The 13,744-nt window shown below is 36.8% G+C and overlaps 1 long non-coding RNA gene across 1 annotated transcript; it reads right to left on the minus strand.

Annotated features, from left to right (window-relative positions):
- Positions 1 to 9,503: 9,503 nt before the first annotated feature.
- LOC116066684 lies at positions 9,504 to 10,749 on the minus strand. Its single transcript, XR_004109023.1, has 2 exons — positions 10,600 to 10,749; positions 9,504 to 9,839 (listed from the first exon to the last, which is right to left on the minus strand). It is a non-coding gene; the product is annotated as an uncharacterized LOC116066684 (long non-coding RNA).
- Between the last annotated feature and the right edge of the window lie 2,995 nt (positions 10,750 to 13,744).

Raw genomic sequence — 13,744 nt, forward strand, 5'->3', positions numbered from 1 at the left:
GGCAGGAGTCGGGTTCCGAATAGCTGTAGCACAGGAGAAGATATAAATTGAACAGGCCAAAAACACGAAAGGCAAACAAGCAGGTTTGAGTCAGCAGCGAGACTAACGTGGAAATCTTGGCTATGATCTGACGATGAGTGGCAAGGTTGACCGGGTATTTAAGGCTGAGGTGATTATGGTGAATGAGCTGCAGCTGGAACCCTGACTCCCGCACACCAGACTTCACTCCTGCAATAAAGAACAGACAGAGGGGAGGGGAAGAGCAGAGAGAGAGCTACCTAGCAGCAGTAGGCCTAACATTTTTTTTGCCAGATTTCCATGCTGTTTTAGGAAGCAGGGACTGTACACTTTGCCTGTGTTCTTCATATTTATGTAGAATTATAGTTTGCTCTGTAATATGTTCCGATACCGATACCAGTATCGGAAAAGTCTCCGATACTGCCTAAAATGTTGGTATCTGTATTGTCAAGCACTGGAGTTTATGCCGTTCTTTTTCTGTTATGACTCACTGTCAATCTGGATAATAAAATAAAGTTCTGGCATTTATTGTTTGTGTTTGTTCATGTTTCACAAATAATTTAACAACTCTGATTGAAATCATACCATGTCCATACAGGGATAGTAGTATACAGCTGTTAAAACATAATAAAATATAAGTATAAATATAGTAAATTAAAAAAAAAGTATAAATATAAGAGGACCCCCAGAACCACTGATTTGTGTACCTGCCACTTCTCAAACCAAAGTTACACCCCCTTAAGTGACAAGCATCAGAAAAGATTTCTCGACACGACGAGCTGAGATAGCACACAAGGATATCTAAGGGCATGTCATCCCCGTTGGTGGCCGTCGCGTAAGGTGTCGTATCAAACATCCAGCCCTGAGGAAGAACAGGGAGTGCATGAGGGATCCGTCTCTGGGAGGAAAGGGTTGAGCCTCCTTCCCTATGATTATCTTTTCTTTTTGCTCTAAGCCCACATTATGTGGTTTGCCCAAGTAGAAAGTGATGGAGAGGAGTCGCCAGGCTCGAGCTTTTCCCCCATCAAAGCGAACAGTGCAGACAGAACTAATCAATCACTGGAATGAGCTTCCAGCTGATGAGGTTTAGACAGATTGTTAGTTCACCAGTATGACACTTGTTTCCACCCCAACCATTTATCTCTCCATTGTTTCATTCATCTTCATTTTGTCCTTTACCTCAAAGATTAGTATTTTCAGTATCCGTGTCTGAAATTAACAGCAAAACTTGTACCTGAAATACAGGGACAGCTCTTTTCACATTCTCCTCTACAGTTCATTTGTTAGCTGTTCATTATTGTTTGTCACTCTCTGATATGAAAATGATTGATGAAAAAAAATGATCATTTCCTATTAGTTGCATCAACTCCTGTCCTGTCACACAACATTTTGTGAAAGCATAAACACTGAAACTCCACCTATGCTAGCTTTAAAGCAAGACTATGTAGGCTATGTAAGAAATAAGACATTCTTCCTCTTCCCCTTGCTAGCAACCGTGTGATGCTAAAAAGAGATATACCATATATTTAAACTTGGGTTTTATTTTCTGTTCTATTAGTTATGATACCATTGTGCTTACTAACGTTATTGCTGACAGCTGGGAATAATGCAAGGTCCAAGAAACAGAAGTGGTCATGCTGCTAGAATTAAAAGAAGCCAGGAACGCCTTAGATAGACTGCTTACTTATAAAGCAGAAGGAGCTTTAAGATTCTCCAAACAGAGATACTATGAGATGGGGAACAGAGCCAGTCGACTATTAGCTTTTCAACCAGGTAAAGCCCAGGCTAGCCGGGTGGTTCCTAAGGTGGTACATCCCATGCTTCAAAAAACAGCATCTCATCTGAAGGAAATAGCGGACGCTTTTGCATCGTTTTATAAAAACCTGTATGAACAGCCTAAATTGGAAACAACAAATGATAATTGTGAGACCTTTCTGATAAAAACCTACATTTACCCTCACTTTCAGAGGATGAGGCATTGCTAATGATATCGGATATTACAGAGACAGAAATACGGGAGGCCATAAAACAACTAAAAAACAACAAATCTCCAGGGATAGATGGACTCCCTGGAGAATTTTATAAATGCTTTATAGATGACTTAGTACCAATATTAACTAAAGTTTTTAACTATGCCCTATCCAAAAACGACCCACCAACTATGTGGTCAGAGGCCGTCGTATCGGTGATCCACAAGGAAGGTAAGGACCCGACATTCTGCGAAGGATATAGACCTATCAGCCTGCTATGTAACGATCAAAAGTTATTGACCAATATCCTGGCGAAGAGGATGCAAAAAATTATATCTAAACTGATTAATCCAGATCAGACAGGCTTTATCCCAGGCAGACAAGGAGCTAATAATATTAGGAGAACTCTAAATGTCATAACATGTGCCAAGAAAAGTATGCAAAACTCTATGTTAATCAGTTTTGATGCACAGAAAGCATTTGACACAGTGAACTGGCAATTTCTGTATAAAACGCTGGCTGCTATGGGATTCCATCCGAGGTTTGTGGATTGGGTAAGGGTTATATACACAAACCCAAAGTCATGCGTTCGAGTGAACGGGTGCTGTTCAGACTTTTTCCGCCTTGAGAGGGGGGTCAGACAGGGAGACTGTCTCAGTCCCTTGCTCTTTGCAGCCCCCACAGCAGCGCAGTGGAGGGAAAAAGTTAAGGAGGTATACCACATGGAATATATAACTGCAAGGTTACAACTAAAAACAGAAGTATTTCTGACTAAATGGTCTCCGATTACTACGTACCTTTTCAAATGATGTAAACTGAGTGTTAGTGAAATATTTTTTTATGAATGCTTAACATACCTTAACATTACCTTAACATTACTTAAAAGGGAAACTACAATTTAATTATTGTTGTTATTATCATTATTATTATCTGTATGCCTGTGTGTGTATGTATGTGCATGTATATATATATATAGATATATATGTATATGTGTATGTATGTATGTGTGTATGTATATGTATATTTGTGTTTTTGTTTCAAATCTTTTGCATTTGTCTCTTCCTTGTGTTGCTGGGGGATTGTCGCTCGTCCCTGCGAACTGTGAGTGGATATTAACGTGATGCTGAAATCTATGGACTGATCTGCCAAGACATTTATGCCTGTATTGTGTCTCTGAACAATTGACTGTACTGTCTGCTTGATTGCAAATGAAATAAAAAAGAAATAAAAAAAAAAAAAAAAAAAAAAAAAAGAAGTGGTCAGAGAACAGGGTATAAACAAAACCCCTGTTTAGCTAGATTTATTTGCTTAATAAAATAAAAGGGAATGGGACCTTGAGCTTGTTTCTTCAAGACCATGTGACAGTTTGAGTTCTTTGTTCTTGTGTTTACCTCATGTGTCTTTGTTGTCCTGCCCTGCGTGTCTCACCCTTGTCAGCCTGTCTTTGTGTTATCAGTCGTCATTGTCTTGTTACCAGTGTTGCTATCCTGGGTTTTGTTAGTTTCCTGTTTTATGTTGTCTATTCATTCCCCGTGTGTTTTTGTTTCCCTGTTGTTCGTGGTTGTGTGTTACCCATGTTCTGTGTTCTCTGTTTTTCCTTGTTCTATCCATGTTTCATGCTTCAGTTTCCTGTTTTACTTTGTAGGGTCCGTTTCTCCTGTGTCTGTCTTGTTTTACTTCTTGTCTTGTGTTTTCCCACCTCTGTGATTGTCTGCCCTGTCCTGATGTGCTCCACTATGGCGCTCATGTCACCTGTCTCTCGTTACTACCCTCCTTCAGAGATGGCAAAAGTACTCACTTGATACTTGTGTTAAAAAATACTCTAAAAGTAGAAGTACTGATTTAACTTATTTACTCAAGTAAAAGTAACAAAGTACAGGCTTGGAAATGTACTTAAAGTATAAAAGTAAAAGTAGCTTTGCGAATGACAACCATTTTTTATGCAAAGCTACGTGGACCACACAAATGTTACTAGAGGTCAAGCTGAGAAACTTAAATGGACATGGAAAAAAGGCTCCTTATATGCCATTGCCTACATTTTAAATGGATGTCTGCCAATATGCCTAAACATCACATATATGATTATTGTGACAGAGACTGGGACTCCAGGTTAATAAGATTCTGACTGAGTAGCTATTTATGAATTCAGTTGTGATTCTGTGAGAATTCACAGATCTAGTTTCTCTTTTTTAATCTTCCCCTTAACATTTAAAGGAATCTACATGTACGTGTGTGTGCTCAAATATGGCTTCTGGAAAGAAAATAAAGGATAAAATATGAATTACTAAACAGACATTAATTAAGAAGTTCCTCATACTTTAAGAGTTGCGCAGCACATTGGCCAGGAGTCATTCTTGATGCCTAATCTCAAACATCTCTCTCAGATAAGGCCAAGGATGTCTTGCTGCTTGTCTGCCGATTTCTTCATTTTCAATCATGTCGCCATCCCTACTACTATGTGCTAATGTTACCACCATCAAGCCGCAATGATTTGCCGCGAATGAATACAGAATGCCGCCGAATCTGTCGAGTCGTCTTGTAGTGGTGTGTCAAGTGCAACCTACAGTATATTCCCATCCCATTAGATTGAATGTGGTATTGATGACGCGAAAATAACGGTAACTCCAGTGAAATTATTTGAAACTTGTTAGTAAGGACTAAATTTGGACTGTATTTAAAGCTGATTCTGGTTTCCAACTTCGCCCCAGGTGTGTCTGTTAAAACACAGACGGAGACAACTTCTCTCTTTTGATGCTTTATTAAGATCAAGCAACGTGCAACCTAGGTAACAGGTGAAGAACACAAACAACAAAATCACTAGCTAACTTATTTTAAATTTGCAAGAACTATAGACCAATACAACAACAGGCTTAAATGAACTGACAACATAAGTTATACGACTTACAGTTCTTAAGGACACACACACACGATCTCAACTGATTATCCTCCGGACAGCTAGTCTCTTTTTCTTTTTGCTCTGTGTGTCGCGCGCGCCCGCTCGTGTCTGTGTTATTCTCCGACATGACGACCTCTTGTACAAAACTAAAGTAACGAGCCAATTTTGTAAAATGTAAGGAGTAGAAAGTACCGATATTCATGTTAAAATGTAAGGAGTAAAAGTAAAAAGTCGCCACAAAAAAATATAGTAAAGTAAAAATATCTGAAAAATCTACTTGAGTACAGTAACAAAGTATTTGTACATCATTACTTCCCATCTCTGCCCTCCTTACCTTGTGTATTTAGTCTCTGTGCTTTCTTTGTCTCTTGTCGTTCCTTCCGGTGTCATTCCCTGCCTCTCTTCATCCTTGTGGTTTTGCCTTTCCTAGTCTTTAGTTTAAGTGTTTTTTGGATTTTGCGTTGGATTCCTTTTGCCTGCCTGCCTCAGGACACCTTCTGTTGTAAGCCTTTTTTATGTTAATAAACCTTCTCAACCTTTTCACTGACTCCTCGCCTTCACACTCTGCACTTTTGGGTCCAAGCCTGGTGTTTTTCCTCAGACGTGACACTGAGCTATCGTATCACAGATGTAACTTGTGTCCTGCTTTATGCCTTATGACTTACTGCAAGCCATACTTACAGAATTCTGAGAAAAAAGTCAGAAATCTGACTTTAAACTCAGAATTCGGACTTTAAACTTAGAACTAATACATTTTTCACACGTGGCCCTAATCTTCGTACGTCCATACTGCATCTCTTCTTTGGTAGTTATGTATTCAGCCAGAGGAGTGTTGTATACAATTGGAAAATGTGACATTGCCTCAATTAGAGACTTATTTCGGTTAGATTTTCTTTCAAAGGTCATCATGTCTCAAGCAGCCCTTCAGTCTGCTGTGCAAATCAATGGGTTCAACTGTTTTGCATTCCCCTCTTCTGTGGTTTTTAACTCCCATTGTGCTATTTCAGTTTCAAACTACTAACTTATTGGGTCGTGTCGCATTTCACGCACAGAACATTGTTCACATTTTAAGACATAATGTTTATATAAAACGTTTGGATGTAAAAAGCAGGATGTAGCCTGGATTAGAGCTGTAATTGGGCCTTAAAAGTTCGGCCCGAAAAGGACCGGGCCCGACAGAATTCGGCCCGAGCCCGACAAGTACATTTTGATTGACAGCTTTTGAAAAGCCCGAACCCGTTTACTGCGCCACACACACACACACACAGCTCTTTTGTCTTTCGTCAACAATGAGTTATTTATACATTTTTTAACAAAATTTCTTCATGACTAACATAGGCTATAGGCCACTTGGAAGTTGGAACAAAGAAATAAAATAAGTCCTCCAGAGGCCAGCCTCCGTTTCACCTCAGCATCCATTTCATCCGCTCATTTACTGATACTGATTGATAGATACATTCATTCAATCATTCATTGATTCATACACACCTTCATTCATAGATACATTCATACACTCACTCATTCACACATATCTGAAAAAAACATTGCACCAACATTTATCTAAACTGAATTGAAAGACGCAGATGAATGATAGTGATGACACAGCGGCCATGAGAGACAGATAATCAAAGACAGGTAGGAATGGCAGCCAACATAAATACAGCGCGACAGCCATGATAGATGGAGTTGACACAGCAGCAAATAACACACAGTTGAAGAAAATAAATATGATGCTTACTTTTTGTAGCTCTACCTGAAAAAAAAACATTGCACCAACATTTATCCAAGCATAATAGAAGGACGCATATGAATATGGGCTTTCCGACCGGAGGGATTTTTGCAGTTCTTAGAACTAAACGTTCCTAGAACACTTTTTTCGTCGTGTTCCGAATTTGGGGATTTTTAAGTTCCTCTGGCCTCACTAGCGTACTTTTTTAGCTCCTACTTCAGAGCAGAGTCTTTTCCCTTTTCCTAGGTGTACTTGATTGGTCGAACTTATAAGTTACGCCCACTGCCAACTCGGAACTTGCAGACAGAGCAACAACCAACAACGGGACATTTTTAACAATTTTCACCATCTTATTCATCATTAAATTCACTTCTGACAACGTTTTAGGTGAGAACTTAACTGTTTAGATTTTGAATATAGGCAGTCTTGCGAAAACTTGATGCCAAATTGACAATTTGCTTCAAAGTTTTCGGAGTTCAGAAGCTCCAAAACACACCACATAGAATAAAATAGAGAGATAATGTTTTTAGAATGAAGAACTACTACAGTTTCTGAAGGAAAACTGTACTGAAAGGTTTCTGAATGTGAGTTTGTAGTAGAAAGAGTGTGTGCAAAAGCTTACAAATAACATGGGTTTACACTTTGAAAATACGTGCAATGTGTACGCCAAAGTCAAATTCTTATAGATACGCGGAGCGCTCCAATAATAGTAAGGGAGACCGGTGCGTTTTATATGCACGCGGCTTGCGACCTTGCTCACACGTTTGGAAAGGCTCGGAGCTTCCGAAAACGGACGAGATATCCCCATCTACGACACGACGAGGAAGCTACAGGAGTTGCACGGTTACACGAGAGGTAAGAAAATGTGGAATGTGGCTCTTTTAATCTTTCCAGAGGCTGTCTATAATGTTACAACCATACAGGAAAATACTAGGGATGAGCGAGTACAGCATTATCTGTATCTGTATCTATATCTGTTAACCATATGAATTATCTGTATCTGTATCTGTACTCGGACTGGGCGGGGCCTAACCCGGAAGTGGACGGAATTTAACCCGGAAGTGGGTCGGGTTGTCTTGAAATGGGCGGGGCTTTAACCGGTATGTTATTTTAAGCATGCAATTGATATGGGTTGATCAGAAATTGTTATATTTATTGCTGATTAAAAAACTATTTACATGACAGCATCAGCATTGAGCTTCAGATCAATGGTTTTGATCACGATAACAAACAAACTATATACAGAACAAGTTTTGCAACAATGAATACAACACATGCGGTTGCAATTATGAAGTAAAATGTAATGAACAAGAGTTTTCATACTCAACATAACGGTAGCACTTTATAATAACTATCCATAAGTCATTATTTGTTAAGCATTAGTTAACTATTAGTTAATGGTTTGTTCATTATTACTTATTAATTGTTCATACATAGTTCATCATGAGTAAAGTATTTGTTCACAGAGTTATAAATGGTTTGTTCATCGTAAACAAGCCTATTAGGTAATGGTTTGTTCATAATTATTAATTTATTGTTCTTACATAATTCATCATCAGTAAAGCATTTGTTCACATAGTTATAAATGGTTTGTTCATAGTAAATAGGCCTATCTTGAAAAATATGTTTGTAAGTACATGATTTATACTTAATAAATAATGAAACAACCATTTATAAATGAAATAATTTTCCCATTATAAAACAAGTTGCTAACTATTGCTAAATGCTTTGTTCATCATTTGTAAAGCATTGCTCCTATGCTAATTCTCATAAATAAAGCATTTGTATACACACTCATAAATGGTTTGTTCATAGTAAATAAAGCTCTCAATAATGATGTTTATAAATAGAAGTCTGACACTTAATAAGCATTGCAAAAACCATTGGTGAATTAAATACTTTTCCCTTTATAAACTATCTACAAACTATTAGTAATTTATTTGTTTATCATTTGTAAATCATAGTTCCTACATTCATTCTAATCAGTATAGCATTTGTAAATAGTTAGTAAATGGTTGGTCCATAGTGAGTAAGCCCATGTAAAATGTTTATCAGTTTATTTTTTAGTAATTCCTAAATGATGCATTAACCATTTGTAAATGAAGTAATTTTACCATTATTAGCTAGGTACTCAGGAACGTAAAAGGTCGTTTAAAACTAGGAAGTTAATGATTAACAGACCATCTACAACTACATTTGTTCATGTTTTAAATAAAATGTTATGATTTAGAAAAAGGCCTAAACTACTAGCTGGGGTGTTAACACATCTGTTGCAAATACTTACCAATAATCTAATCCATCACTAATTCAGGAGTTATTGATGATTAGTTAAGTATATTGTGAGAGCCCATCTAAAGTGAGTACTTTCTATGCTTTACAAATCATTTATAAATGAGTTGCAAAGGCTACCAGAACCTGGACACACATGTATTGTTCTATTTGGACACGCCTTCAGAAATATGCCTACGGATAGTTAGTGTGTTAATGCATCTTTAACAAGCACTTAGCAAAACATCAATTCATGATTAACTCATGAGTTACTACTGATTAGTTGACTACATGGCATGAGCCCATCTAAAGTGAAGACTTGCTATGCTTTACAAAGCATTTATGAATGAGTTGCAAAGGCTAGCAGATACAACAGAAACACAAGTAAAACAAGTATTTGTAACCCTTATTACAATGTAGTAAGAATGTACATTTATAAAATAGCTCGTAGTAGTGTTATGTAGTTGATATCAGTGTGAATTTGGACCAGAACCAGAAGAAAACTAGATTGGTAAGAGCCAGAGAATTGAACATCAATAAAGAGACTAGGAAACCAGGATACAGTTTGAGAAGTGTATTAATATACACAGAAATATGGCATACATACAGATAAACACAGGTATGAAAAATAACAACTAAAATAATAAAGTGCGCACATAACAGAAACCCTTTTCAGTTCTATGAGCTCAATTGTTCTTTGATGACAAGAGTTCAGAGATGTTCAACGTTGGGGCCCATATGACTTTGGTTTCTGTTTGTCCTACCACCATGAAGAAGGAATCCAGGGCAATCCGTCTAAGTTCAGAGTCTCCATCCTGTAGCTCGCCACCCAGCCAACTGAACTGGGAATCTCTAAACCCTGGAAGTCTCTGGGATCTGAAGAGTCGATGTGGTCCAATATCCCTCTGTGGACCGGACCTCCCGTGAGTAGCGCTTCTCAAATCTCCACGTCCTCCACCTGTAGATAAGGCCAAATCAGTTCTCTCAATTACTATTCAGTAATAAAATCAATTGCTTAGGTTACAATGAAAATAAAATGAGGTAATATTTCAGTTAACCCATATTGAAATATCTAAATCTCTATTCAGTTGTACAACCGTTTCAGGTATCAATAGTACATTTATATTAATAGGTAACCTTTATACAAAAAATACATTTCTAATTCACGTTTTATGGAACCTATTAAGAATAGTGTTAATGTTACTAAGGTTAGTAACATTAACACTATTCTTAATATAATTGCATAAATTGCATGTAAAAATCTCTCAAATTGTATTATTTTCCCATAACTTAAGCTAGTGTTGTAATCTAGAGGCATTAAGACGTGTGCTTATCTATCCCTCCCTGCACCGGTAACAGTAGAAAGAATGCACTAAAAATTAGCCTCTTAAAGTTACTTCTCCATAAACTCCAGTTAAACAATTAAACTCACAATTTGTACGAACATTCATTCAACAAAATACCCACAGCTAGCAATAGTGTTGAAAAGCAACATTACTTTCCATAACCAATAGATAGAATCATTAGCCTTTTCACAGGCAATACACAGTACTCCGCTAGCCTTTTGTGGCTAATTACCCTATTAGCATATGAATACAGCACCTTAGCTAACCCGTTAGCTTTGCACTATTAGCACCGTTCTCTTAATACATCCATGATTAGCACCGATTAGCATGGATGCTAGCGAACTCAAGGCCTAGTGCTAAGGAATGACTCACCATTTTAATGGAATTCACTGCCTTTAACTCCGTGACGACAGTGGATTCAGGCACAGCTCTCTTTCATTCTATTCACAACAAGGCATAGCCAGTATTAGATAGTATATAGTATGTAGAATTGATTTAATTCATTAAACGTTGTTCTTTTTTTCTTACCAAGTGAATAACAGCCGCTTACGTTCCGATGTAGCGCCAAAAGGGACGTGAGGAGACGTAAATCTAGCGATCTAACGTAGTCTAGTTGATAGCTGCTTGGTCAGCTCACAGACCCAAGTTCACCCATTGGTTTACAAGCTCATCAAAGCTAAGTGAAAGTTAAATCATTTTCCAATATTTTCTCCCAAAGCTCTTACAACTACTTTTGACCACATTTTAATAACTTGGAAAACAAAAGGAATGTCTCAAAATAAAAACAAACTAATATAGGGGTGCCATTATTGTTAACTTTGAAGGGCTTGTAAATAAGCCAATGGGTGAACTTGGGTCCGTGAGCTGACCAATCAGCTATGAACTAGGCTACGTTAGATCGCCAGATTTACGTCCCCTCACGTCCCTTTAGGCGCTGCATCGGAAGGTCGTCTAAGGCTGCTGTTATTCACTCGCTAAGAGAAAAAGAACGACATTTAGTGAATTAAATCAATTCTACGTCTAATGTCTAACTGTAATGTCTAACTGTAATGCCTGTAATGTCTAACTGTAATGTCTATGTGTAATGTCTAACTGTAATGTCTGTAATGTCTAACTGCAATGTCTGTAATGTCTAACTGCAATGTCTGTAATGTCTAACTGTAATGGCTGTAATGTCTAACTGTAATGTCTGTAATGTCTAACTGTAATGTCTAACTGTAATGTCTGTAATGTCTAACTGTAATGCCTGTAATGTCTAACTGTAATGTCTGTAATGTCTAACTGTAATGTCTATGTTTAATGTCTAACTGTAATGTCTGTAATGTCTAACTGTAATGTCTGTAATGTCTAACTGTAATGTCTGTAATGTCTAACTGTAATGGCTGTAATGTCTAACTGTAATGTCTGTAATGTCTAACTGTAATGTCTAACTGTAATGTCTGTAATGTCTAACTGTAATGTCTGTAATGTCTAACTGTAATGTCTGTAATGTCTAACTGTAATGTCTGTAATGTCTAACTGCAATGTCTGTAATGTCTAACTGTAATGTCTAACTGTAATGGCTGTAATGTCTAACTGTAATGTCTGTAATGTCTAACTGTAATGTCTGTAATGTCTAACTGTAATGTCTGTAATGTCTAACTGTAATGTCTGTAATGTCTAACTGTAATGTCTGTAATGTCTAACTGTAATGTCTGTAATGTCTAACTGTAATGGCTGTAATGTCTAACTGCAATGTCTGTAATGTCTAACTGTAATGTCTGTAATGTCTAACTGTAATGTCTGTAATGTCTAACTGTAATGTCTGTAATGTCTAACTGTAATGTCTGTAATGTCTAACTGTAATGTCTGTAATGTCTAACTGTAATGTCTGTAATGTCTAACTGTAATGTCTGTAATGTCTAACTGTAATGTCTGTAATGTCTAACTGTAATGTCTGTAATGTCTAACTGTAATGTCTGTAATGTCTAACTGTAATGTCTGTAATGTCTAACTGCAATGTCTGTAATGTCTAACTGTAATGTCTGTAATGTCTAACTGTAATGTCTGTAATGTCTAACTGTAATGTCTGTAATGTCTAACTGTAATGTCTAACTGTAATGCCTGTAATGTCTAACTGTAATGTCTGTAATGTCTAACTGTAATGTCTGTAATGTCTAACTGTAATGTCTGTAATGTCTAACTGTAATGTCTGTAATGTCTAACTGTAATGTCTGTAATGTCTAACTGTAATGTCTGTAATGTCTAACTGTAATGTCTGTAATGTCTAACTGTAATGTTTAACTGTAATGCCTGTAATGTCTAACTGTAATGTCTGTAATGTCTAACTGTAATGTCTGTAATGTCTAACTGTAATGTCTGTAATGTCTAACTGTAATGTCTGTAATGTCTAACTGTAATGTCTGTAATGTCTAACTGTAATGCTGTAATGTCTAACTGTAATGTCTGTAATGTCTAACTGTAATGTCTGTAATGTCTAACTGTAATGTCTGTAATGTCTAACTGTAATGTCTGTAATGTCTAACTGTAATGTCTGTAATGTCTAACTGTAATGTCTAACTGTAATGTCTGTAATGTCTAACTGTAATGTCTAACTGTAATGTCTGTAATGTCTAACTGCAATGTCTGTAATGTCTAACTGTAATGTCTGTAATGTCTAACTGTAATGTCTGTAATGTCTAACTGTAATGTCTGTAATGTCTAACTGCAATGTCTGTAATGTCTAACTGTAATGTCTGTAATGTCTAACTGTAATGTCTGTAATGTCTAACTGTAATGTCTGTAATGTCTAACTGTAATGTCTAACTGTAATGTCTGTAATGTCTAACTGTAATGTCTGTAATGTCTAACTGTAATGTCTGTAATGTCTAACTGTAATGTCTGTAATGTCTAACTGTAATGTCTGTAATGTCTAACTGTAATGTCTGTAATGTCTAACTGTAATGTCTGTAATGTCTAACTGTAATGTCTGTAATGTCTAACTGTAATGTCTAACTGTAATGTCTGTAATGTCTAACTGTAATGTCTGTAATGTCTAACTGTAATGTCTGTAATGTCTAACTGTAATGTCTGTAATGTCTAACTGTAATGTCTGTAATGTCTAACTGCAATGTCTGTAATGTCTAACTGTAATGCTGTAATGTCTAACTGTAATGCTGTAATGTCTAACTGTAATGTCTGTAATGTCTAACTGTAATGTCTGTAATGTCTAACTGTAAGCTGTAATGTCTAACTGTAATGTCTGTAATGTCTAACTGTAATGTCTGTAATGTCTAACTGTAATGTCTGTAATGTCTAACTGTAATGTCTGTAATGTCTAACTGTAATGTCTGTAATGTCTAACTGTAATGCTGTAATGTCTAACTGTAATGTCTGTAATGTCTAACTGTAATGTCTGTAATGTCTAACTGTAATGTCTGTAATGTCTAACTGTAATGTCTGTAATGTCTAACTGTAATGTCTGTAATGTCTAACTGCAATGTCTGTAATGTCTAACTGTAATGTCTGTAATGTCTAA

The sequence above is a fragment of the Sander lucioperca genome, chromosome 10, assembly GCF_008315115.2.
Source record: "Sander lucioperca isolate FBNREF2018 chromosome 10, SLUC_FBN_1.2, whole genome shotgun sequence".
NCBI lineage: Eukaryota > Metazoa > Chordata > Actinopteri > Perciformes > Percidae > Sander > Sander lucioperca.